Source organism: Puma concolor, chromosome C1 (genome assembly GCF_028749965.1).
Source record: "Puma concolor isolate L17-30 chromosome C1, mPumCon1.1.hap2, whole genome shotgun sequence".
Taxonomy (NCBI): Eukaryota; Metazoa; Chordata; class Mammalia; order Carnivora; family Felidae; genus Puma; species Puma concolor.
The window spans coordinates 50,162,508-50,187,581 of NC_141674.1; the positions used below are offsets into that span (position 1 = coordinate 50,162,508).

The window sequence follows — 25,074 nt, forward strand, 5'->3', positions numbered from 1 at the left end:
TTTCTGAGAGGGCTCTGTGGGGTGGTTGGTTTTGCAGAGCAAGGAGGCCTGCTGTTGACTCTTGTAATCCTGGATGCTGCCATTCACAGAGACCTTTTTCTTTTCCCTAAGAGATACCTGGGTATCTTGTTTTTACGGACCAGAGAGTGAGGAAAGAAGTTAGGATGCCTTTCCTGAAAGCTGGTCTGGGAAGTTAGTTGCTGATACGAGTCAGCATTCCCTAACTTGAGATTTCCTAACACTGTTTCTCGGGCTTAATTCTGAGTCGCTGATGCCTGCCCTGGTGGCACCGTAAATGAACGCAGACAGTTACTGGGAAGGGATCTTGTCTTTGGTCCTGCCTTCAGGCACAGCTGCATCTACATCACGGCAAACGGTTGTATTCCTATTCTTCTTTAAAAAGAGTATGTAACCGGTTTAACTATTAAGAAGTTCATGCTAATTTCTGACGTTGATAAGCATCAGGTCAAGCATATTTCCTACTGTTACCATCTTCCACAGAGGTATAAAAATTGCTTTTTATACCTCTTCGGGATTTTTACAAAGAAATTTTGGTATGGGTGAATGGGTTGAAATTTTCAGGATGTTAAAAGAACTCAGTAAAAGAGTAGCTTTCCCTACAGCTCCATGACCTGGTGGAAATCCAGACATTAGGTTCCACCAAACTTGAGGGATGCCCAGTAAATGATGATGGGAATATCCAGGGAGCTGGAAGCGTTGAGACTGCTCACTTATCCGAATCCTTACATGACCCTGAGACCGCCAGGCGGAGGGGCTGCAAAGCAGAGATAAGTGCTGGAAATTGGCCAGTGTACTTTTTTTTTTTTTTTTTTTTAAGACGTAGCTCTCTCCTTTACACTTTTTTCTGTACCTCTGCCCTGAAGCCTACACAGCCTGTTACATACTGATAGCTAAGGAAATGCAATCAACATTCCTTACTACTGCCTACAGAAAAGACCTAAATTGTTTACTGGCCTCCAGGATGTTGGTAAATATCTGGCTGTTCTTTTTGGAAGGGGGGGGGGGGTGGGAAGCATGAGGCAGTGCACGGTATCTACATTTATACTGTGAACATATACATGTTGTACCCTAGAATAAGAAAGAAATAATTTACAGTACATCTGCATTGTTCCAAGGCCAGGGGAAGATGATCTTGTTCTCCGTGTAGGGCTCCCACCCCTCAATGGCTTTACATGTGTTCTGGAGGGGAAAACGTTATTTATAAAGTAGCCTGGGGTATGGAGGATCCAGTGGTAAGAGGTATAGAACATTTTCAGGCGTCTTTACTCGGTATAGAACATTTTCAGGCATCTTTACTCTTGGAGTGTAGCATGGGAAAGTTCATTCCCAAAGACTGTACCTCTGGGTGTTCTGGTAGAGTTGGGGGATGAATCGGTAAGAATGAAATGAAAACGGGATGAAAATCCGTTTACTCTTAAACACAGACAGGCTAGGAATGGGGCATCCTACTTTTAGAATAGAAATTTCATTATACAAAGGCAGGGTGGAGGAAACCTAATTTGACAGAAGTTCATGTGAAAACAACCGAAGAGTGTAAGTTGACCTCAAGATTAATCGAGGCCAGCAGTGTGACATTGCCTTTTAAAAGGCGAAGGCCATGTTGGGCTGTGGTCTGACCACAGCTGGAATGTTTTTGCCCAGTTTTGGTACACATGCTAAAAGGAATGCCAGAAAAATGGAGACCTGGGTGCTAATGGATCAGGAAATCATATCATAGGAGGGGCAGTTGAGAAAAACATGGCTCTAAAGTCTGGAGCAGAGATTCCTTAGAATGACCTTAAGAATGAGCTTAAATATTTAAGTGTCTGCTGGGACATTCTCTTGTTCTCTTTTAAGAGTTAGGTTTTCCTCTGGAGCCTCAAACCCACACCTGACATGAAAACACCTGAGACAAAAACCTGAGTTAACATCTTGCACTGCCTGACCCATTTTTCCCAACAATCTGCTCATCTTCCTGTGTTTCAAAATGAGTGGCTGTCTCCATTCTTCACCCTGTCATCCAAACCAGAAATCGGGCATTATCTTTCACTCATCCCTTTCACTCAGGGAAAAAAAAGATGTTGCATTTAAAGTCAGCACCTCTGGACTGGGCTTCTGTTGCTCTCTAACAACTCAGTTGCTAATAGCTTTTGATAGGGAGGCAAACTGTTAAACTTGATAATTTCTAAAGAGTTTTGAGCTATTTAGCACTAAGTGATGCCAAAGAAAAAGAATACTAGCGTTACTCACAGCAGAGGGAATAATTTAATATCCTTCTTGGGGGCCGAGGTTAAGTTCTGTGTGACTCAGCACATTATCATCCTCTATGACCCTAAATCCCTTCTGTTTCCTGATCTGCTTGTCTTGACCTGTTTCATTTCCACACCAAAATAGTTTCATTAACACTATGATCATGCACAGGAGATAGTAGTTAACTGATGTAATTAACTGGTGTGTCAAAGGCTATTGGTTTATTGCATATGCAACTGTCTTTCCTGGTGGGAAGATACACTTTCTGCTGACATAATAGGTCTGCAAACATGCCAAATTGCCAAATAATCTGCTGGGTGATGGTGAGGTGTTTGTGGTGATTCCACTTACATAGGCAGAATGGTGGGATCTTTTACTGTGTTCTCCTAAAATGCAACTGGCCAAAGGTGCTAATTGCTCAACAGTTGAAACAGAAGAAGAGAAGGCAATTTAGTTCTGGGCCTTGGTGAGGTTCTTTTCCTTTCCCTTTTTTTTTTTTTTTAAATCTGTGCTTTTGGCATGCTAATGAATGCATTTAGTCTCTGCAAGAAATTTCCGTTTAAGAAAGAATTTAAAAACACGAAGTGCTCAATCCATATCTCCTAAACAACTAAAAAGACTGCAATTTCAAATGAGAAATTATGTTGCAAAGATGAAAAAAGTTGTTTATTATGGCTCAAAATTTTAATCACCCAAGGGCTGTAAAGTTAAAAATAGACAGTTCTGCCTTCTGTTTATGGTAAACTTGGCTGAGTCCCGGCAAATTTCAAAGCTGAACATACTGTATGTTATTTTTGCTTAATTTTAGATTCCACATTTTTAAATTATTTCTTACAAGAAGCATATTTCAGGATATAAACTTAGCCTGAAGAACAGTATTCTTGATTTCTGCCCATATTGAAACTCCTTTGAAAATAGTAAACTATGGTTTTGGGATTTTCCTGTTCTCAAGAGTCCAAATGGGTACCTTTCTAAGTCTTTTACATTATGAATGAACACAGGAATACAAAATCGTAAAGGTTGCTTTCTGCTATCCGGTTCCCATACTTGTCATTTTGGTTTTCTTAACAGTAGAACTTGATGCAAACATATGGCAATACACACTGGCTTGCACTCTAGGGAGGGGCATTTTGTGCCGCCCTTCGTGTTTCAGGTTAAGGAGACGGGAAGGCGCGGACGGAGACTCTCCTGGCCGAGGCTAAGTGTCTGCCCCTGGGCCAAGAGCTTAAGAGAAAGCCTGGGATAGAACCTTCCAGCTGTAGCCACCGGACAGTGTAGCTTGTCTTCTGACCCGTTCCCGCCTGCCAGCAGAACCGCCTGTGTGGTGACTGTTTGCCCCAAGAGCAAGTAGGATTGTTGACTCAACCCTCTTCATGCCTCCTCAGAGAGGAGAAACACCTGGCTTCACCTCTTTACAGAACTCTTGTTGATTCTTGCCTCCGCGCTCTTGCAGAGAGCTCTTGTGGGCCTTTCCTCCCAGGGTTTTTAGAACAAGCCCTTTGGGTGGCAAGAAATCTAGGGAAGGGATCTTTCTTTTTTTTTTTTTTTCCTTAACCCATTACTCCATGTGGCATCTGAGAATCAAACATGCCCCACAGAGTGACTGGCATGCTCGGTAAATATTTGCGAAATATTGTCGAGTGAACAACCATTTACTGAAGATCAAGATTCCTATGATGACCCTGATGGAGGTTTATTTGCGATTAAGGTAATCATAACTCCTGTTGAAGAATTCTTACTGTGTGCTCCACCCGTATCTGAACACTTGATATTTGTGTTTTTAATCTTCCCGAGAGCCCATTTTATAAAAGCGAAAACTAGGCTTTCCAGGGTTAGGAGCGTGCCCTGGGATATTCAGCTGTATAGCATTAGCCTTGGAGATTCTGTGCTTAGTGAGTATAGAATTAACACTGATTCCATATTCTTTCCAATATGCCACATTACCATGATGGAGAAAGGCTGTGATAGCAGTACCCATACATTGATACTGTGCCTCTGAACGGGAAAAGGATATGTCACAACATTCACGAAAGTCTCAGGTAGGTAATCTCCCAGGTCCCAGCCAGAACCTGCTTACACTTAATTTGCACACAACTTTAATACAGTTGGTTATCTGTTTTTCAAATACACCGCAGATCCATTCATTCAGTAAATATTTTCTGAAAACCTATTATGTGCCAAGTACTCTTCTAGAGACGGGAAACAAAAAGGAATCTTGCCCTTTAGAGAGATTGCATTACAGATTTATACATTAGTGGCTCTCAAACTGTGGTCCTCAGATCAGCAGTAACAGCCTCACATGGAGACTTGTCAGAAATGCAAATCCTTGGTCCCCAGTCCAGAAATTTGGGGACTGAAGTTCAGCAATCTGTTTTTAAACAAGCCCTCTAGGTGATGCTGATGTATGCTACAGTTTGAAAATCACTGTTCTAGAGGGCTTAGAACAACATTTTTGTGTTCTTGAAGCAGGTAGCTCTGTAGAAAATTTTGTTGCCAAATTTATCCTGTGTGTGTGTGTGTGTGTGTGTGTGTGTGTGTCTGTCTGTCTGTCAAGGTCTGACTTCATGATGGCATTCAATGATGGGCGCTTGCTGGGCAGAGGCACTAGGGCACTTACACGTGAGAATATGGACCCTAGACTCCTACATACATGGATTCAGATTCTCACTCTGCCAAGCACTAGCCACACGAACTCGGGAGAATTATGAGAACTCTGTGAACTTTGGTTTTCTTGTGCAAATGCAGGTATTAGTAAAAGGACCATACCTCATGCTTGGTGCAGCTGCTCGGTACCAAAAAAAAATGCTCAGTAACTCAGTATAATTGTTTTTCTCTCTCTCGGATGTAGCCCTGGGCTTGGCACAGGGTAGGTGCTCAGGGAATGTTCTTTAGAAAATGGATGGATATTTATTTTCCTTTGTGTTAGCCATTAGCCTAAGACCTGCAGCTGTTTAATTCCTACCCTTTGTCCATCTTTAGCAGAAGTTACCAGAATAATGAGACCCAGCATTAGAACATACCTGACGCACACGTTCCCTTTGGAAATGTGTGTTGACCTGCCTCAGTGTGGCCACTGCTGGTACTTAATCCTCATCTGTCTAAGTGAGGTTGCCTTCCCTCTGGCTGTTAACTTTGGGATATTTCAAATGCCTATAAAATCTTATTTAATTAAGGCTCTTCCATATCTGCTTGTACATATTTTATTCTTGAAATGCTGGTGGCATTAATAGTAAATCTAAGAGAATCAAACCTCTGCCTCTTTTATGCCATTTCAGCACTAAGCCAAGGAGAAAAACTCTCAAGGAAATTAATGCTTCCCTCAAGTACAGTAAGAACACGAATCTAACATATTGCCATATAACCTGGTTTCACTGACTTTCCGAAGTTTTGTTTTGCCATTTTTATTACATGTCACGTTGTATGGCTAACACCAGAAGTACAATTATGAGGAGGCTGTTCTCTCAAAATCTGCGGGGTCTGCCAGTCAGATAACCCTTCAGAAGAAAGAGTATCCACCAGAGATTTGGTTGTTATTCACAAACAGATTATTTTTTTTTTTTTATTTTTAGACTTTCATTAGTTCACTAAACATTATTAGCAACTATCGTGTGCCAAGCATCGTTCCAGGTGCTGGCGAACGAATGGGACAAAAATACCTGCTCTCCAGGTGCTTGGTTACTTTCTTTTTCACTGGTGGGAGTGTGTTTGGATGTCTGTGGCATGGGGCGCCCTACCCAGAAGCTGGGTCTGGGGTGGAGGGCACGCGATAGAGGTGCTCAGATATGAACTCCCTCACTGCTACATGATCACTCCCTTCCGGTCGTAGAAGCAAGCACCTGTTTTAGGTTTTATGTGTAAAGTTTAACTCCTTCAGCAGGGACAACTGTCACTGTTTCTCTGCTCTGGCACGTCCTCGTGCCCTGGATTTGTGAGGTGACATTAGTGCTGATTTAACTTAGCTCTTCTTCATGTTACTGCAAACTCTGTTTTAGTTTTCTATTGCTGCTATAACATGTTACCACAAGCTTAGTGGTTTAAAAGGACACAAGTTTAGGGGCACCTGGATGGCTCAGTCGGTTAAGCATCAGACTCCAGCTCAGGTCATGATCTCACAGTTCTTGAGCTCAAGTCCCGCATGGGGTGATCACAAGCCCCATTTCAGGTGATCACAAGCCCCATTTCGGGTGAGCTCGAGCCCCACTTAGGGTGAGCCTTGCTTCTCTCTCTCCCTCTCTCTCTCTGCCCCTCACTCACTTGCCGCAAAGTGACTCAAATTTATTTTCTTCAGCTCGGAAGGTAGGAAGTCTAAAAACCAGGCTGGTGTCAGTAGGGCTGGTTGCTTCTGGAAGCTCCAGGGAAGAACCCTGATGGCTCATTCAGCTTCCAGAGGCTGGTTTGGCACTCCTTGGTGCATAGCCGTATCACTCCAGTCTCTGCGTCCTTCTCCCAGGTCTTTGATCCTCCTGCCTCTCTCTTATAAGTAACCTTGAGATCACATCATTGGGCCTACCTGGATAAATGCAGGATAATCTCTCCACTTTCCGGTCCTTAACTTGATAACATCTGCAGAGTCCCTTTTGCCATATTCACAGATCTGGGATTAGGACATAGACATCTCGGGTAGGTGGGCCTCATTATTCAGCTAAGTCTACCCTGCCAGAGATTCCAGTGTCCTTAGGCTCATTGGCTGATAGGCAGGATTTTTTTTAAAGTAGTTTCTTCCATTCTAGAAAACCCACCCCAACAGAGCACAGTGTAAAATGCAAATATTGCTAACTTAGCAGAGTCACTTACACATGCATAACTACCAGAAAATCTCCTTAATGATTCCTGTTTCTTCTACAAGACTGAGCTCAAAAGCCCTGCCCCCAGGAAGCCTTCCTGGGTTATCTTGGGCTTGTGAGGTGTTCTTCATGTGAGACTCTCTGGCCCTCTCTGCGCAAGTGACTACAAGACAGCACCTTTGCTGTTGTGATTTTGTGGATTTACTCGTCACCCCCCTGGCCCCCACATCCCCTCCTCTTCCCCTGAATAGTGTGCTCTTTACAGGAAGGGACTGCTTCTGCTAGGCACTAGAAGATATTTGGTATAAGTTTCTGTAGCAATGGAAGGATTCTTTTCTCTCACACATTTTTGAGAAACTGTGTGAGATGAGTCTCACTTAATTTCACTTGATAAGGTATTTTAGAAGTTGGGAGTGGAGTGTGGCCAGGTGGGTTCAGAAAGGACTGGCACCATGTGGCTTTTCACGTGATTTGGACACCTGACTGGGTGGTGAGTTCGTGACTCTTATGGACAATTCTTTTCAAGTGAATATAATCCTGAAGCTGTGCACGCTTTTTCCCTCAGTGTCATCATAAATCTACTACAATTAGGTAGATTCCTAATATTTGGAAATAATGATATAAATCAGGGTGAATGACTGAATACTAAAATAAATTTTCATTACCAAAGAACATTCTGTGGCCTGATAACTTTTAGGGTTACTCTAATGGAATCATACCTCTGGTCATTGAGATATTTTACTTTATTTCAGTTTTTAAAAGTAGAATCTTATTACATGGAGAAATCTGTGAGTCCTGCGTGGTTACTGTTAGAAATTCATTTTGCCTCTTTTATAATGTTCAGGCTGATTTTTTTCTTCTTTGTAAGTAGACTTTGGGCTTTATGTTGTTGGAAAGCATGTAATTTTCATTTGTTTTTTTTCACCTAGTGGTGCTTAATGATACCATGTGAATTTTTATGGTCCCAGCTGCACCGAAGTGTGTGCCCTGAAACTTCAGTTGGATTAAGAGCCTACCTTGGTGTGAGGGCTGAAATTGGAGAAATGGGAGAACACAGGGTGCATCTATATATGTTGCAATTAATATTGATGAGTGGGCAAAAGTCCAATGTTATCCTAGGGGGTTCGCTAATGTTCATTGTAAACCAATGCAAGTGAGTCCTTCCCCTGCAGGTGTGAATAGTTTAATTTAGTAGGTGGATTAGGAAAAGCAAGGGGCATTTTCTTATGTTCCAGTTCACATTTCGTATGTTGAACATGAACCAGCCATGTAACGTACAGCTCATCGTTGAGTGGTGGCAACAAGTATCCGAGACATGGTTAACCCATCTCAGTACCTCTGAGGTCTAGCATCATGCCTGGTACATGGTAGGTGCTCATTAGCATTTGTGAAATGAATAGAAGAATGAATGAAAGATTGCTATTACAAGGTCTCTTAAGAATACTGGCCCCTGCCTGCCCCTCAAGCCATCTTGCCTTCCACCTTCTAGCCATAATATACTATTTGTAGCTCGTTCAATGTTCTACATTCTTCTTCCCTTTGGACCTGTTTACTTTCCGTCTTCTCTCCTTCAAGCCCCTTCTCCCCCCACACCTCCATCCCTTTGTCTGGCTGATTCCTGTTGGTTCTTTGTGATTTGGTGCCTTCCAGAAGACTTTCAGGAGGCATCATTGCTAGTATCTGATTGAAGGCCTGGTTGGTTTTTCATCTCTCTCTGAACCTTTGAATAACAGCAGCACGCTTCTGACTAGTGGACATGTTGAAATCTGTGTATCTATCTGAACCTTCTTTTCAGGAGAATGTGGATAATTGTCAGATGCTTGAGTCATCTGGTTATCCATTCATTAAATGTTTACTTGTTTTGACAGAGTGTGTGAGCGTGAGTGGGGGAGGGGCAGACAGAGGGAATCCCAAGCAGGCTCCACGCTCAGCGTGGAACCCGGTGCGGTGCTCGATCCCATGTCTGTGAGATCATGACCTGAACTGAAATCAAGAGTCGGACGCTCAACCTACTGAGCCACCCAGGCGACCCAGTACTTTGTGTCTAGCAATGGGCAAAACATGGCTCTATAGTACCAGGAGCAGAAGTAGTCCAGTGAGGCAGCCAGTTCTCTCGCGTTTACAGAGCATCAGCCTCAGGGTAAAATGGGATGATGAAGGAGAACCACTGATGTATTACTTTTGGTGTGCCTGATACCAAAGGGTCCAAAGGCAAATAGAAGTTGGGAAATTGAACCATTTCCTTTCTAACTCAATTTAGGAAAGGTTGGTGCATAGTAGGTGCTCGGCCAACATTTCCTGAGGATGAAAGGTTTTTATTTTTTTGCTTTATAATAGGATTAAAAATTTTTTAGATAGTCTCTTTCACTCCACACTCCTTTTTGCCCACATAGCCCTAGCTTCAGTCTATACTTAGTGCTTTTGCTAAGACTGACTCATCTTGTTTCTGATTGCTTTAGTGATATGAGACTCTGGTATCCATGGGAATGGTATAAGACTGTATTGCTTTCATGCTTGGAAAAACATTAACCAGAAAGGCCAGCTATTGGTACCAGTACCAAGTAACTCCTGAAAACTATAGGGTAATCTCACCCTTAAATTCTTAAGACAGTGTGTAAAACAGCATAATCTGTTGGAAAACAAATCAGTCTTTGTGAAAAGATAGGTGTGACTTAAATCTTGTCTCTGCTGCCAGGCTGTGTGACTGTGGGCAGGTTATTCACCCTCTCTGCGTTCCTTCATCTCTGTTTTTTTTTTTTCCATTTGTAAAATGAGGGAGCAATATTAACTCAGGACTGTTCGATAATTAGAAACGCTTTTGTAAGTGTCCTAGTTTATATCTGATGCTCAGTAAATGGTAAATATTATTATGATGAATATTACTACTGTAAACTATATTAGATATAGGCCCTGGAGGGTTTCAACAAGGACATGGTTACAGGTAGCTACCAAGATCAGGGAAGGACAGCTGAATTAGATCTAAACAGACTCCATTTGTCTGCAAAGGACCCTTGGTTTTTTTCTTTTTTCTTTTACCCCCTCTGGGAAGAATTAACATCGTTTTAAGAAGGGAACTGAGTGTCTTCCCTCTGTTCTGGGTGTTTCAGAGTTGACTAGAAATTGATCCTAGTTACTAAGGAAGAACTTTAAAAAATACATGTTAGGAGTCAGGATGGTGTAGAGGTAAGAGCACTGACCCATGTTCCCAGGGGTCAAGGCTCTGCTCAGCTCCACATTCTCTGCCAAGTCCCTTTCCATCACTGTGCTGTACATCCCCCCGCTGGGAGCACATTGGAGCAGAAGATTATCTGGCCCTCTGGTTGGTTTTCTTCCCAAGGCAAGTCCTTCTTCCTGACTGGGAGTTAGGATGGGTGGCCCTAGCTGGGCTGGTTTTATTGTTCCAAAAAGTGTCAGCAGAGAAATGGCCAGATCTTGGAGTATCCCTTGTGATTTGACATTTGGGGGCATCCTTTTATGTTCAATGTACCTGGCCCAAAAGTCTTCCAGCTCAGATATTCTGTGAGTGGAAACTCTTTGAATAAATGTAAACCTAGAAGGGATCTTCAGGGTAAATTTAAAAATTTTCCTGTGGTTCAGCTGTAACAACTCCTTCTCACATGAAACTTCTTTGGGGGCATTGATAATACTTGTATTTGAATGGGGAATGAATTTCCCAGCTTCCTGGGAACAACAACAACAAACATTCCCCCAACAAACCCCAGGGTGTCTGACGCTCCCGCTTTCTTCTCAAAGAGCCGATGGAAAACTCTTCTGTCAGCTCAAGAGCTATCAGCAGTATTGAACAATTAGACTGGAAGGAACGGTGGTGAACAGTTGTCCCTAAAGGCTTGGAAATTAACAAAGGCCATATTAGTAGGAGCAGGGAGGGAGGGGGGATATGAAGAGAATGGGGGCTGGGAGGGACAATTCACAAGTGGGGAGGGTGATTTGGAGGGGTTTGTTTCCCAGATAGTTTTCAAAGAAAAGAGATTTGTGTCGTTTGCCAGGGGCTGAGAACGAAGCACAGGACCAGTTGATGTTCTTTTTTATCCAACAATTACTTTTCTCTGGCACATTCCTTTTAGGCTAACAAAGTGTCTTCCTTTTCTTTTTCATGGTCATTGATAGCAAGAGCTTAAGGGATCTTTGCTTCCCAGGGCTAAGGGTGTGGTGGAGAGAAGGACACAAGGAAGAGGGAATTGACATTTTTCAGATTTTCTTGAATTTTGTCACAAACAAGGGAAAGCCATCCAATGCCTACGGAAGGCTCAGGTTTTCATTTTAGTCTGGGGGTGATTGATTTCTTTCTTTCAAGGGGCTGATGGAGGAGGTCAGCGTCTTAGGGAAGAAGCCAGGGAAAAGGAGAAAAGAAAGAATGAGATTTATGACCTTCTGGATCCCAGCTTTTATGTCGCGTAACCATTCCCAATACTGGAAGTTCATGACACCCTGAGAACCAGCCCGGGAACCCGGAGCAGTGATCTGCATGCAAAGGAGGAATTAAACAGTCCAGCAACTGCTTTGATTGAGAGACACACAAGATCCTGTCCTGGATTCTGAGCCCTGCTTCCCTTTAGTTCATCCTGTAGGCACAGAATCCAGTGTTTCACGCACTGATGAGACAGACCACCCAGGGCCACTCATGTTATACTGAGGGTGATTGACGATGGTGCTTATAGAGGAATTATTTCAACAATGGGACTTTTCCATTATTCTCTTTGCAGTCAGCCCTCCATGATCAGTACATGGAAATCCTTGCATCTTGTCACCGAAGAATACTAAACTAGTAGGTGTTGCTCCCATAGCCCCACCCTGGTCCCATAACCCTGAGCTAATAACTGAAGATCTTAAAAAATGTATGTATGGTCCATTTTTATTCCATTTGGCCCCTTAGGTAACATGACCCAATGTGGCCATTAAATGACCCCGCTTACACTTGGATTACTCGGTACAAAGCAAATTTATGGTTGTTTATTCTCTCCTCCTATCAGCTATTAGTGCCTAATCATATGGTCTATCGATCATGAGATTAATCGCCTGCTCAAAGAGGCAGCAGGTCTCGTGGAATGCTGCACTGCGCCAGACTGAACTTCAACCTTTTATACAAACTGGAGGAGTCAAAATCATCATTCACTGCCTGAAGCCCCTGGTCCCTGGGCCTCCTGAACCCCAGGAGGTAAATCCCTGCTTTTTCACACAGTGTACTTTGCACTTCCTTTCCTTGTGTAAAACTTCACCTCATTGATTCAGGCAGGCACTTGCAAATAAAATCCTTTGCAAGGCATCCTATAAATAATGATCTAAGCTGAAAATATGTGGGCTTTATTATACAAAGCCCCATAGTGCTGCCATAATTAAGGTCTGTCAGTATTTCTATTACAGATTCTCATTTTGGAAGATTTATAACTGGGCCATTAAAGTTTTCTTGGGCTAAGACTTTCCAAGAGTGTCATGTTAGACCTTTTTTTTTTTTCCTTTTTGTAGAATATATTTCTTAAAAAATATATATAATTATTAAGTCCAGAAAGCCTGTCACACAGTAGTACATACCTGCAAGGGTTGGACACTAAAATCTGAGGACTGCATCGCCTAGAGTGGCTTCTGGTCACCCTCCTCTGCCCTTTCATTGCAGTTGTGAGAACAGAGAATCATTGTAGTGTTCATGCTGTATTGTGATGTTTGTTTCCTGGTCTGTGTCTCCTCCTCTAAGGAGAGTGAGAGTAGGCAACTTAAATCATTTGTCTCTCGAGCCCTGTGTTTTTCAGAGAGGATAGCCCCATGTCAGCGCTGGGTTTGTTCAGTAAATGCACCCAAGAATGGGAAGCAGGAAACATCCTTTCCAGTCCTAGAGTTGTTCATAGCTGGGAGTAAACCAGGCGGTGCATTTAGTCAAGTCACTTTACTTCTTGGAAAACAAGTTCCCTGATGATTGAAATAAGTTCAGGCCTGGTAAATTGGTGTTCTGTGAGTTGAATGCTGCCAGCACAGTGCTTTCAAACATTTTAATCTGAACACTTTATGGGATGGAATCTGGGCCTTCTAGTTGGCCATAATTCCTGCTATTCCCCGGGATAGGGTATTAGCAGCCGCTTCAGTCATCTGTCTGCATGGTCTATAAGTGTTTATGATTCCTCGTAGTGATACCTTTATAATGGGACCTTGTGTTTTGTTGCTACTGTAAGGATCTAAATCTGAGATTCAGGTTGGCCTGGGATGCCTTTCAATGCAATCTGACTTCTCTCACTTCCAATTCTTTCTCTCACCAAGAACCTCAACCAATATTTTTGACTCCATGCTTTGAAAAGTTTTGTCTTGTAGACAAACTGCATTGGTTAATAATTAATTTCTTTTCCTATTTTTAAAGCAAACAGACATCTGTAACTGTGCTCACAGATACAAATAAGCCATCAGCAGTAAGGGCATGAAATAGTTTTTGTGTAATGAGTTGGTTGATGCTTTAGCAAGGTTGTGCAGTTGTTTCTTGAGTAAGCCTATAGTTTCTGTGTGAGCTTTTGATCTACTAAAAATAGCTCTTAGATCTTCCTGCCTTTTTAGACATGTGAAGTTCCAAAGACTCTAGGTGAGCGCTTAGTTTATTCTTTTATGAGTTGCTGGGCTACTCTTGTCCTCAAAGCCTCAAGTAAGTTGTTTGTCCAAATACGCAGTGCCAGTGTTTCAAAATGTGGCCTTCCTGGTCAGCTTAGAGAGGGCAGTCTCTATACAAGTTGGCTTTTGCATCTGATGAAAGGAAAAGAGCTTCCTAATATGAGTTACCTGCAGGCCCTTGTTACATTTGTTCCCTTCAGTCAAGGGCATTTTGGAAGGTTGTTAAAAAAAAGAGTGGAAGACAATTTGATACTTTGACTCCCAAGCTAAAGAGAACCTTTCCCTGTCAACTCAGGCTGTTGGTGACTATTGTGGATTGAGAAATTAACAGCACACATTTTAATTAAATAGAGCAAATTAAAGATCTGTAGCATAAACATAATCTTGCATGTAAACCAATCTGAGGCCTGACCTTAGGTACTTAAGGTGGTCAATACCACACAGAAGTAAAGGGTTTTTGAAGATAGCAAACTGATTGACCCAGAGTATCACACAGATACAGTGTAACAAGAGGCAGCGCCTTCTTTGTGGCTAAGAGTTTAGGCTCTGGGGTTCTACTAATTTGGGTTTAGTTCTGTCTTGGTTCCTTACCAGTTCTCACCTTGAAGAGATTACTTAACTCTGCATAAACTTCAGTTTGCTCATTTATAATCTGAGGATAATTATAGCATGTTGTAAGGAGTAAAGGGGAATAATTCACACAAAGTATTTGCATCATGTTGGTCATAGAATAAACAATGCATATTAAGTATCATTATTAGCCGGGACATAGTTGAAATAGATTCCTGAGCTTTGGGGTTTTCTTTTTAAGAGTTTAAAGGTATACTTAAGATATGCTTTCTTAAGAGTGTCCATCCATGCTGGGTCACTTACCTACCTTTCCAGGAAATTGTACGTTTCAACAGTCCAGATGTGCTGCTTTCAGTTTTTTCAGGAAACAAGTAATGTTTGAGTCTAAAAATCTAAGGTTGAAATCTTCTTTCCTACATTTTCTTTTTCCTCCAGATCAATCCAAATTAAAGTTTCATTGCCAAAGTTTCATGACTCCTTATTAGCATTAATTATTATTGGCGTGCTGTAGGAATCCTAAAGTGGGTGCATTAAGAATTAAAACCCGGGAGAAAACCTGAAACCCTCATTGACTCATAGAGCTGGAAGGGACTTACGAGATCATGTCCTCTAAGCCCCATTTTACAGATAAGGAAAGTGTATTTTACAAGGTAAAGTAAGTTTTAAACGTAATGTTTTTTTAATTTGCCCCCTCACCGGAATCTGCGCTTATTTGCCATGTTGTGATTATGTTCTTATCGTGGGACTTGTGGGTATTTATTAGAGACTATGGAGATGTAGCATTGGGCATTACTTTTGTGGCAAAGGCACGGGGGCAGTAATCATTATTAATGGATGCCATTATTTGGGAGAGCATTTTACTGACTACAGAGAATTCATTGCATTGATCTATGGTGCCACATTTGTATTATACCAGGTAGTTTAAAATGATATTCTCTAAACTGTTAGGCTGAAAAATTGTCCAATCTTGGCAGTTATCCCATCAGTAAGACCTTCCTTTTCCTACTGAAAATACATAGTTCTGTTGAAAGAAACCTTTTGACTGGTCCCCAGCGCCCTGAATGTGTTTAAATCCCTCACTACTGAAATAGGAGGATTACTACTGCTATCATTGTTCTAAAACAAACTTCCCTTTGGACGATAACAGCAGTGGTAAATCAGATGTTGAAGAAAGTACCAGCTTAACATCAGTTTGCTTTAAAAGGGTTTCCTCTTTAATTGACAAGTGTCATGTATAATAGAGCATGGTGACTCACATAGAAAACCGTGTACCGGCCTTCCCGCTGGGGTTGGAGTTCTTAATGAACATCCGAGTGAATACACGGAGGCAAAAACTGAAAGGGCCCCAGCTGTGGAGTATTCACTCTGCTCGCTCTGGCCAGGGTGGTGATCGGCACCAGCCACGCCGATGACCAGAGAGAGACCCGTATCGGTCATGTGGCTGTTTTGTAGCTGTGAGCTGCTGTGACTGTGGTCTTTCCTAGTGACATGTTGAATAACGGCACAGAATCTGGTGTCCCATCTGAGGAATAAACAAGGTTTTTCTTTCTCAACGTAAAGATAGTAAGTTATTTTTGGCAGACTCAACCTTCTCACAGAGCAGCAGTTTTCTTGAGCGCCGGACCACTTGCTAACACTCAGCCCCCTCAGGCTGCAGTCCCCGTTTTCCTTCCCCTCACTCCCCGAAAGAGAGCGGCACCGATTTTTCAGGGGTGATGTTTACAACAGTTCAACACACTTGAATACAAGCACTTAGAATAATGTCAGTGGGGGTGGGGGGAGAGAAGGGCATATTATTTTCAAATTAAGTAATGGATGGGCAGTGATATTTTATTTATTAAAGCTCATCTGAGTACCAATGGAAACAGAATGTTGGTTCTGAAGTGCACAGATTAGAAAGGAATGTTGAGTTTGGAAACGTGGCAGCCTGCAGCACTGTGTATGGTTTAAATTAAACCTTTTTTTGGAAAGCAGAATAGCTCTAGGCCACATTTAAGGGAAACGCTACAGCAGAGTGAGCTGGCTGTGGTTTTTCTTTTACTCTGTAACCGGCCCACTTTCCCTTGTTTTAACACAGAAAAAAGACTTTGGACTCCTTCAGACCAACCACATAGCTTCTCTGCTGACCACAAAAAGGAAGTTTGGCGTAGAAGCCATAGGATTAATACCCACTGTCTCTTAACCCAACAGAGTGTGAAAACTTTTATAAGAGATTTCTCTGGGCAGACTGACACTGTGGTTGGACTTTAAACATTTTAAATCAAGAGCAACTTTGAATTGCATTATGCCACAGTGCTCTGTAAATTGTTATGTGCGATCCCACCGTTAGAAGTTATTTACATGAATCCCCAGGTTTCAGAGGGATAAACCACTAACAGCTTTGTGTATCTTGATAAAGAAATACAAGGAGAATTAAAGGTATGCCCATGCCAAATTATCTCAGAGAGAGTAGGCAGATCACAGTCAATCAGATTTTATTGTTCTGAAGCAAATGGAGACAGTTGGCTCTTGGCAGAAAAGCCTTTTCATCTTTGCAAATAATAAGATTAAGATTGTGGATTCTATTAATCACTTGATCAACTTTATTAATTCATCACATTATTTTTAAACTAGAGAAGAAACCTTCCTTTTAATAGATTCGCATCTTTCTAAAATAATAGTTTTGCATCGCAGAGGTGTTGTTTCATATGCTGACCTCCTCAGCTGTTATAAATAGTTATTGATGTGCCCTGACCATTAATTTTAATGATTGGATTCTTACTACCCTGATTAACTAATTATGTGTTTGCACAGAGCAACTTTGAAATTACCAACAAACAACCCCCCCCAAAAAAAACCCCAAAACCCTTGTGTGTTTGTATTTGTATGTACTCTTTGAATGCCTAGGATTGATATATTTTTAAAAAATCATTTGAATTTACATTTTGCCATGCTGAAGTCAGCAGCTTTTCACAGGTGCACTGTATCAGCATTCTGGTTTCTGTTCAACAAAGAATGTCAATCGAAAGAATTGATTTGAAAAGTTGAAGGAAAAACCTGCATACATGTTTCAAAACTGTGGTCTTATGGTAACCACTGAGTTACTTCTTGGTTGACTGTATGTCGCGAGAGGGGTTTATTTGCTGTCATTAGAGAAATTGGTCTGTAGAACACTTCCTGTATGTGAAGAAATGCAGTTGTCATCTTGCCTAGGTCACTAAAACAGTATTTAAATACTTCCAGTTGTAAGGAACCTTGCATTCATTGTGGTTATTTCCCCAGGAGCAGCCGTTTTGGGCTTTTCTGAACTTAATAGTTGAAGAAGGTCAGAAAGAAATGGTGTACTTTCTGGGTAAAGTAGTTTAGCCACCCCGGAGTAGATGTGTTGCATCTTGATCTTTTTTCATCTTAGTAGAATTCTACTGTAACTAATTGAATCCATTGATCACTGTCTTGTATCTCCCCTGCCCCCATCTTCTTCTCAGAGGATTCATTTCATAGGGGTCTATACATCAGTCAAGAAAATGACTACAGAGGAATTACCAAGACTGGTAATCAAGGTAATTTAACCTGGTTTAGTTTTTTTTTTTTTTTTTTTTTTCTTAAAGTACAACACGCTAGGTGTCCTTTACCTGGTGAGAGTTAACTTCTTATCTGGTAAGAGTCTCCTGATAGGAGTTAATGTCTTAATTAGGTTATGTTCCAAAACAAGTCAAACTATGATACTGAGCAGTACATTCAGAACAGAAAGAGGGGAGAGAAAGCATCGATTTTCGAATTAGTTGACCTGGTTTCCAGGCCTCTCTGTACCAATGCTTTTCAGACTTCACTATGCATATGAATCAACTGAGGATACTTTTGAATGGCAGAGTCTCACTCCGTAGGTGCGTGGTGCAGCCCGAGATTCTGCATCGCTAACAGGCTTCCCGCCATGTGGATGTCCAAGTTGTAGGGCTCCAGACCGTACCCTGCATAGCAGCAATCTGTTACAGCGCATACCGACTGAACTTGGTGGCTTTGGAGAGACTATTTAACAGCTCTGCATCTCAGTTTCCTAATCTCTCAAATAGGGATGTTAATCTTTGCCTGTCTCATTAGGCTGTTATGAGACTCAGATGAGATAATGTAGATGAAATTTTAAAAGGCTACCTAAGTATAAGACACCAAGGATCTTTGCTTATAGATAAAGACATTCTTGGCATACCTTTCATGGAATCAGTGTGAGCCTCCTCCTGTGCTAGGAAGCGTCCTGAACTGTGCAATAGGGGAGAGAGACTGGAGTCCTCACTTCCGTCATCCACTCTATGCCTTTGGCCAGATCACTCCACCCTTCTGGTCCTCTTTAAAATAAGGGCTTGACCTGGATTAATGGGTCTTGAAGTGTGGCTCCAAGTCTAGTGGCCTCGGCATCACTTGGAAACTTGGTGGACGAGCGGATGTCTAGTCCCTTCCTAGACCTAGCGAATTGTAAATTCTGGGGATGGGGCCCAGCAACCTGTTGTTTAACAAGTACTTTTGGTGATTCCGATACATGCTAAATTTTGAGAACCACTCTGAAGTGTCCGACAACTTTGAAATGTGATATTGAAGCATTTCTCTGGATAGGTTCAGTCGTGGGAATGCCTTTCTGTGTGATCCAGAGTGTCCTGTCTCATAGGCAGAGACGAATTGGGACTTGAGTATTCTCCAAGGGTGCCCGCTGCACGTGTGGAAAGGAGGAATGAACATCTGGGTTTTAAGCCTGGCCTGCCTGGAAGTCAGAACAGATCATAACTGCACCGGCCCACACCTTCCTAGCTTAGCCCAGCCTTGGGACTGACTGCTTTAGTGGCCCATGACAGCGGGTTAAGCCAGAGAAGAACATGCAGGCTGAGGAGTTCTCTCTCATTCTCCTCCTTATCCTCCGATTCTCCTGATGGTGGTCAGCACAGTGCAGCACCAACTGACATTTTTTTCAGGCACTTTCACAAAGATTATCACCGTCCATTTGCATAGGCAGGAGATGAGGAGAACCAAGGAAATAAAATACATCTTTTTCTTACAGTCATTTACAGACCTCACATTCCTGTGGTTTTGCTTTTCTGTTTTGATATTTAGGAATACATCTGATAACCAGGAAAAAAGCACAGCCAGCCTCCAGTTGTCCAAAGTAGATTTTATCAGGTTCAAGCACTAAAGCTCTTGATCTTATGTTCATCAGTGAACCTAACTCCTGTCCGAATCTGACATTTTATTCCAGACTAGCAAGTAAAGTCATAGCAGACAGGTGCTTGAGCCTTGAAAGTGGAAACAAAAGAGAGGTGTTAGCTGGCAGCTTGAACAGTGAGAGAGACACTGTCAAAAGTAGAACAGATACGAGGTCGAGAGAGTTAATAGCTTGAGATCCTCTCTCTCTAGATATACACATATGTATACATGTGTATGTGTGTACAATATAAAAATAAATATAGATAGTACATATATATGTGTATATGTATGCATATAAAGAATTAAATGCATAGTATACATATGTGTATACGTGTATGCATGTATAAATATATACAGGTATACATGTATATATATGAATATACATGTATTTATTTACACGTATGTATTTTTATATATGTGCACTACAAATATCCTATATACTAATGTTCCTAAGTAACTTTTTTGGGTATTAACAGTAATAGAACACTTCTGTGTAACTCATGTTCTTTTTTTAAAAATTTTTTTTAACAATTATTTATTTTTGAGACAGAGACAGAGCACAAGTTGGGAAGGGGCAGAGAAAGAGGAAGAGACAGAATCTGAGGCAGGCTCCAGGCTCTGAGCTGTCAGCACAGAGCCCGACGTGGGGCTCAAACTCATGAACCGTGGGGCTCAAACTCATGAACTGTGAGACCACGACCTGAGCCCAAGTCAGACGCTTAACCAACTGAGCCACCCAAGGGCCCTCATGTAACTCATGTTCTTGATATCTTTAGGAAAAGATCAAATTATGTTTCTGAATATAAGGATATTAGTTGCAAATTATAGAATATTTCTCTCCACAGTGAGTTAATGTAGAAAACAAATAGCCCTTATATTGATAAATGTGAGTACTTTTGCAAATTTGTAAAATCATAGACAGTTCTAGTTATGAAGGACCTTATAGATCCTTTTATCCAGTAGTTTTAGATTTTCTTTCTTTTTTTTTTTTTTTTCCAACGTTTTTATTTTTGGGACAGAGAGAGACAGAGCATGAATGGGGGAGGGGCAGAGAGAGAGGGAGACACAGAATCGGAAACAGGCTCCAGGCTCCGAGCCATCAGCCCAGAGCCCGACGCGGGGCTCGAACTCACGGACCGCGAGATCGTGACCTGGCTGAAGTCGGACGCTTAACCGACTGCGCCACCCAGGCGCCCCTAGATTTTGTTTAAATAGAGGTCTTCAAAACTAAATTCATGGGAAAACTGTATATATATATACATATATATACATATGTATATACATATACATATATATGTATGTATATATACACACACACGCATACACACACACACGTATGTGTATATACATACATACATCATACATACCGTGAAAAAGTGTGGGAGTCCTGGATCCCTGTCAGCTTGGCCCATCTAGCCTGGCTTCCTAAAGTAACCCTAGTTGGAACTGATCCCTAGGGCAAGAAATCACCTAGGAAACCCCTTATAAGGAAATTATGATTCTGTAAGTCTGGGATGGGGCCTGAGACTCTGCATTTTTAATAAACCCCTGAGGTGTTACACAGACAGTGACCGCAGCATGAGTAGCAAGGCCCTAGGGGATCTGTGTAGATAGTTTGAAAACCTTCAATGGGTCAACCTCTTCATTTTACAAATGTGAAAAGAGAGCCTTGGACCTAATAACTGATTGCCAGAAGCCACATGCCTTGTGCAAGTCTTTTGATTTCTGGTAAGATTCTGTTCCTCTGATCATGCCTGGGAGGAATGGCTGTGTCCTGACCTTTCCAGCGGAATGAGGTGCCTCGGTACCAGGGTTCCATTGGCACCACCAGTGCCCTGCACAAACTTAGTTTATCTCTATAGATGATGCTGGGAATTTGTTCCCTTCCAGCCCACTCTCTGCCCCATGAAAAAATAGTGCTTTGAATCAGACCCCATTTAGGGTGGAACGTTCTGATTAGCCAGCAAGGGCCGTTAGGCCGGTAGCTGTGATGTCTGCTGCCACAGCAGAATGGATAAGCAGTTCTCAGCCCCCCCAGCATAATCCATAAAACTCTTTCAACCTTTTTTTTTTTTTTTTTTTTTTGCATGATGTCTAGTGTTTGCAAATGGAAAATGGCTGAGGAAAAACAGAGTGAAAGTTTGTATAAAATATTTATACCTTAAAGATCTTTTATCTTGTGTCATTCAAGAGATAGAGAAGTGAAAAATGTATTGGGAGTACATTATCAAGAGTACATTATAAATTTAAATCTCAGATTGAATAATACCAGCTGCTAATGTGTGGAGCTTTGGAAATGAGTCACTTTTGAATCTTGAGAATTTACTGTACCAGGTCAGTTATACTTAAGAAGGAAGTGCCTCTTGAAAAAAAATCCTATACCGGAATCAAGACTTCTACTAGTGGGTATTAAAAATCAAATATTGACATAATGTTCATGTTAGAATGTAGTTTCATAGGAGTGAGATGTAGGGTCTTAGGAATCTTACTGAATATTTCTCAAAAAAGCCCTATATTGTTGGACTTCGTTGTAAAGCAATATAACCTGTGGTTAAATAGTATGTGTCTTAGACTCAGAAAGACTGAGATTCAAATTTTCCTTCTACTGCTTGTTAGCTGTGATTTTGGAACAGTTACTTTCTCTGACAACTCACTTTCTTTATTTTTAAAATAAAGGTAATGATACTTACCTAATATATTTCCTTTCAGGATTAAGTGGCATAGTATTTGTAAAGCACTTAGCACACTGCCTACACTCTCATAAAAATCTCAGTAAATAGTAGATATTATTACCATCGTTATCACTATTGTATGGTCTTTAGCCATAACTGGTAATATATAGCCCTCTGGTGACATGGTATCTTTCTCCTCTCTGTGTAAGTGTGCTATGAGAACCCAAAACGGTACGTCTACTGAAAAAGTTAGGAGTCAGAAAAAGAAAATATATTTTCATGAGTTTGACTATGACTGCCTATGCCACATATCTGGATTGTAGGTAGCAAAGATGCAAATCTTTTGTTGGTTATAATAGTACTTTGTTTTCATAGTACATAGTATATATTTTGTACGCTGTGTGCAGGGTCTCACATTCACATGCTTGAAGCAGCTACAGAGGTGACTAAAGAAGTAGTCTATGGACAGATGAGCCCAAGTCCCATTGAAAGCCAGCAAGTCCTCTTGAAAAGCCCCTTAGCTGTAGCCAGTTGGTGTTGGGTGTTTTGTGAAAACCTTGGCCCAACGTCTCAGTTCCTTTTCCCCTCCTTCTCCTCCTTCTCCTCCTTCTCCTCCAACTCCTCCAACTCCTCCAACTCCTCCTCCTCCTCCTCCTCCTCCTCTTCCTCTTCCTCTTCCTCCTCCTTCTTCTTCCCCTCCTCCTCCTCCTCCTTCTTCCCCTCCTCCTCCTCCTCCTTCTTCCCCTCCTCCTCCTCCTCCTTCTTCCCCTCCTCCTCCTCCTCCTTCTTCCCCTCCTCCTCCTCCTCCTCCTTCTCCCCCGCCTTCAAGAATCTGGAAATCCAGATTTTGATATGAATTAAAGAATATTTTAAATAATGGCAGCTGAGTCTTGAGAGAATGCTGTTGGTTGCAAGAAACAAAAACCAGTGGTTGAAATGAAGATAAATTTTTCTTACATTGTGGTAAGGTAAGTCCAGAGGTAGTAGCTGGCAGTGGTTTATTTGCTCACTCAAACCAGTAAGAATTCAGGCACTTTCCATTTTTTTTGTCCTGACATGCTTATTTGTTGACTTATATTTTGTAATTCTTGTCATATTACAGTTGCCATATGTATGTTTAAGGCAGGAGGATGGGAGTGTTGGGTCATGCTAGCCTAATTTGTTCCATTTATCAGAGAAGGGAAAACTTTTCTAGAAACTTAACAGGTGGCATCTCTGTATGATTCACTGGTTAAAACTGGATCACTTGCTGTAAGGAAATTCAGGGAAATGACTATGCAGCTTTCTAGTCCCTATTGTGGTGAGGGGTGGGGGTGGGGGGGTTGTAAATAGCTGCGGTATTTGCCAGGGAACAGGGCCTGACACAGAAACTAACTCAACAGGAAACCCAGATGCAGGGCCTGGAGACCCCGCGACCTCCAATATGTATCAAAATCTCCAGATTTTACCATTATAAAGGAAAAGTATCGTTTAGGGGAAGGCCGGTGTTTATTTTTATTTTTCTTATTTTTAAAATCTTTTTAACGTTTATTTATTATTGAGAGACAGAGAGACACAGAGCGTGAGCAGGGGAGGGGTAGAGAGAGGGGGAAACACAGAATCTGAAGTAGGCTCCAGGCTCTGAGCTGTCAGCACAGAGCCCGACGCAGGGCTGGAGCTCACAAAAGTGCGAGATTATGACCCGAGCTGAAGTCGGTCGCTTAACCACCTGAGCCACCCAGGTGCCCCTATTTTTTAACAAAATGCTACTGCATTATATGGGATAGGTCATTGCTAATGATGAGTAAACTGTTGGGAATAGTAAATGAACTTATATAATTCTCGGAGAAGTTTATATGTAGAATTTTGGTAGAAAAGTTAAGAACATACCATTCAATGTTATTTCTGTATTACTGCATTATAATAAAATATCTAAGTTAACTCATATTTTCCTTTTTTATTTTTATTTTTTTTATTTAAAAAAAAATTTTTTTTTTTCAACGTTTATTTATTTTTGGGACAGAGAGAGACAGAGCATGAACGGGGGAGGGGCAGAGAGACAGGGAGACACAGAATCGGAAACAGGCTCCAGGCTCTGAGCCATCAGCCCAGAGCCTGATGCGGGGCTCGAACTCCCGGACCGTGAGATCGTGACCTGGCTGAAGTCGGACGCTTAACCGACTGCACCACCCAGGCACCCCAATATTTTCCTTTTTTAAAAATTTATGGATAAACTACATTTTTGAAAAAATTATTTTTATTCTACAATAAATCTGCTTTATAAGTCATTCACCTCTGATTGTAATAACTTTTTAAAATGTTTTATCCATTTTTGAGTGAGACAGAGCATGAGCGGGGAGGGGCAGAGAGAGAGAGGGAGACACAGAATCTGAAGCAGGCTGCAGGCTCTGACCTGTCTGCACAGAGCCTGACGCGGGGCTTGAACTCATCAACCATGAGATAATGACCTGAGCCAAAGTCAGCTGCTTAACTGGCTGAGCCACCCAGGCGCCCCAGATCTTAATAACTTTTGTTGGAAGGAAATATTTTCTTTTTATTTATCTGTATATTTAACTCAAACACTGGGACACTCTTCCAAAATGCTTTATAAAAAAGCAGCCATTTCAGGCTGATTCAAAGCATGTTTTATATGTACGCATATAGTTGAACTGCTCCAAACCAGGTGTCTTTTTTAGTTGATTAAACTCAAGAATTATGGAACTTCGAAGAACTCTTAATCATAGGGAAGCATGCACTAAAGGAAAACCGTATCTGTTTGATTCCAGCCAATCGACTCATCAGTAATATTTTTGCTTATGCCTTTTTGCAGCTTATCGCTGAGCTAGCTACTGTCTAATGCCCTTGACAAATTCGGGAAGCCACCATAAGTACATAAATTGAGAGAAAATATTTCTGCCAATTTGATCCTGATCATTTCTTATCAAGGTTATAAATTTGGGTTTTCATGATCTAGATGTTAATTTTTTTTAAGTGAAAAAAAAAATACCCCAAACCAAACCAAAACAACAACTCTAGATTGTCTGAAG

At 41.6% G+C, this 25,074-nt stretch overlaps 1 protein-coding gene and 1 long non-coding RNA gene across 10 annotated transcripts in view; both read left to right on the forward strand.

The window, feature by feature from the left end:
- The window catches only part of NFIA (nuclear factor I A), a 574,225-nt gene that overhangs the window by 254,914 nt on the left and 294,237 nt on the right, over positions 1–25,074 (forward strand). The gene's annotated exons all lie outside the window — the stretch shown is intronic.
- Positions 1,296–21,566, forward strand: LOC147578063 (uncharacterized). Its single transcript, XR_015254745.1, has 2 exons — positions 1,296–20,335; positions 20,567–21,566. It is a non-coding gene; the product is annotated as an uncharacterized LOC147578063 (long non-coding RNA).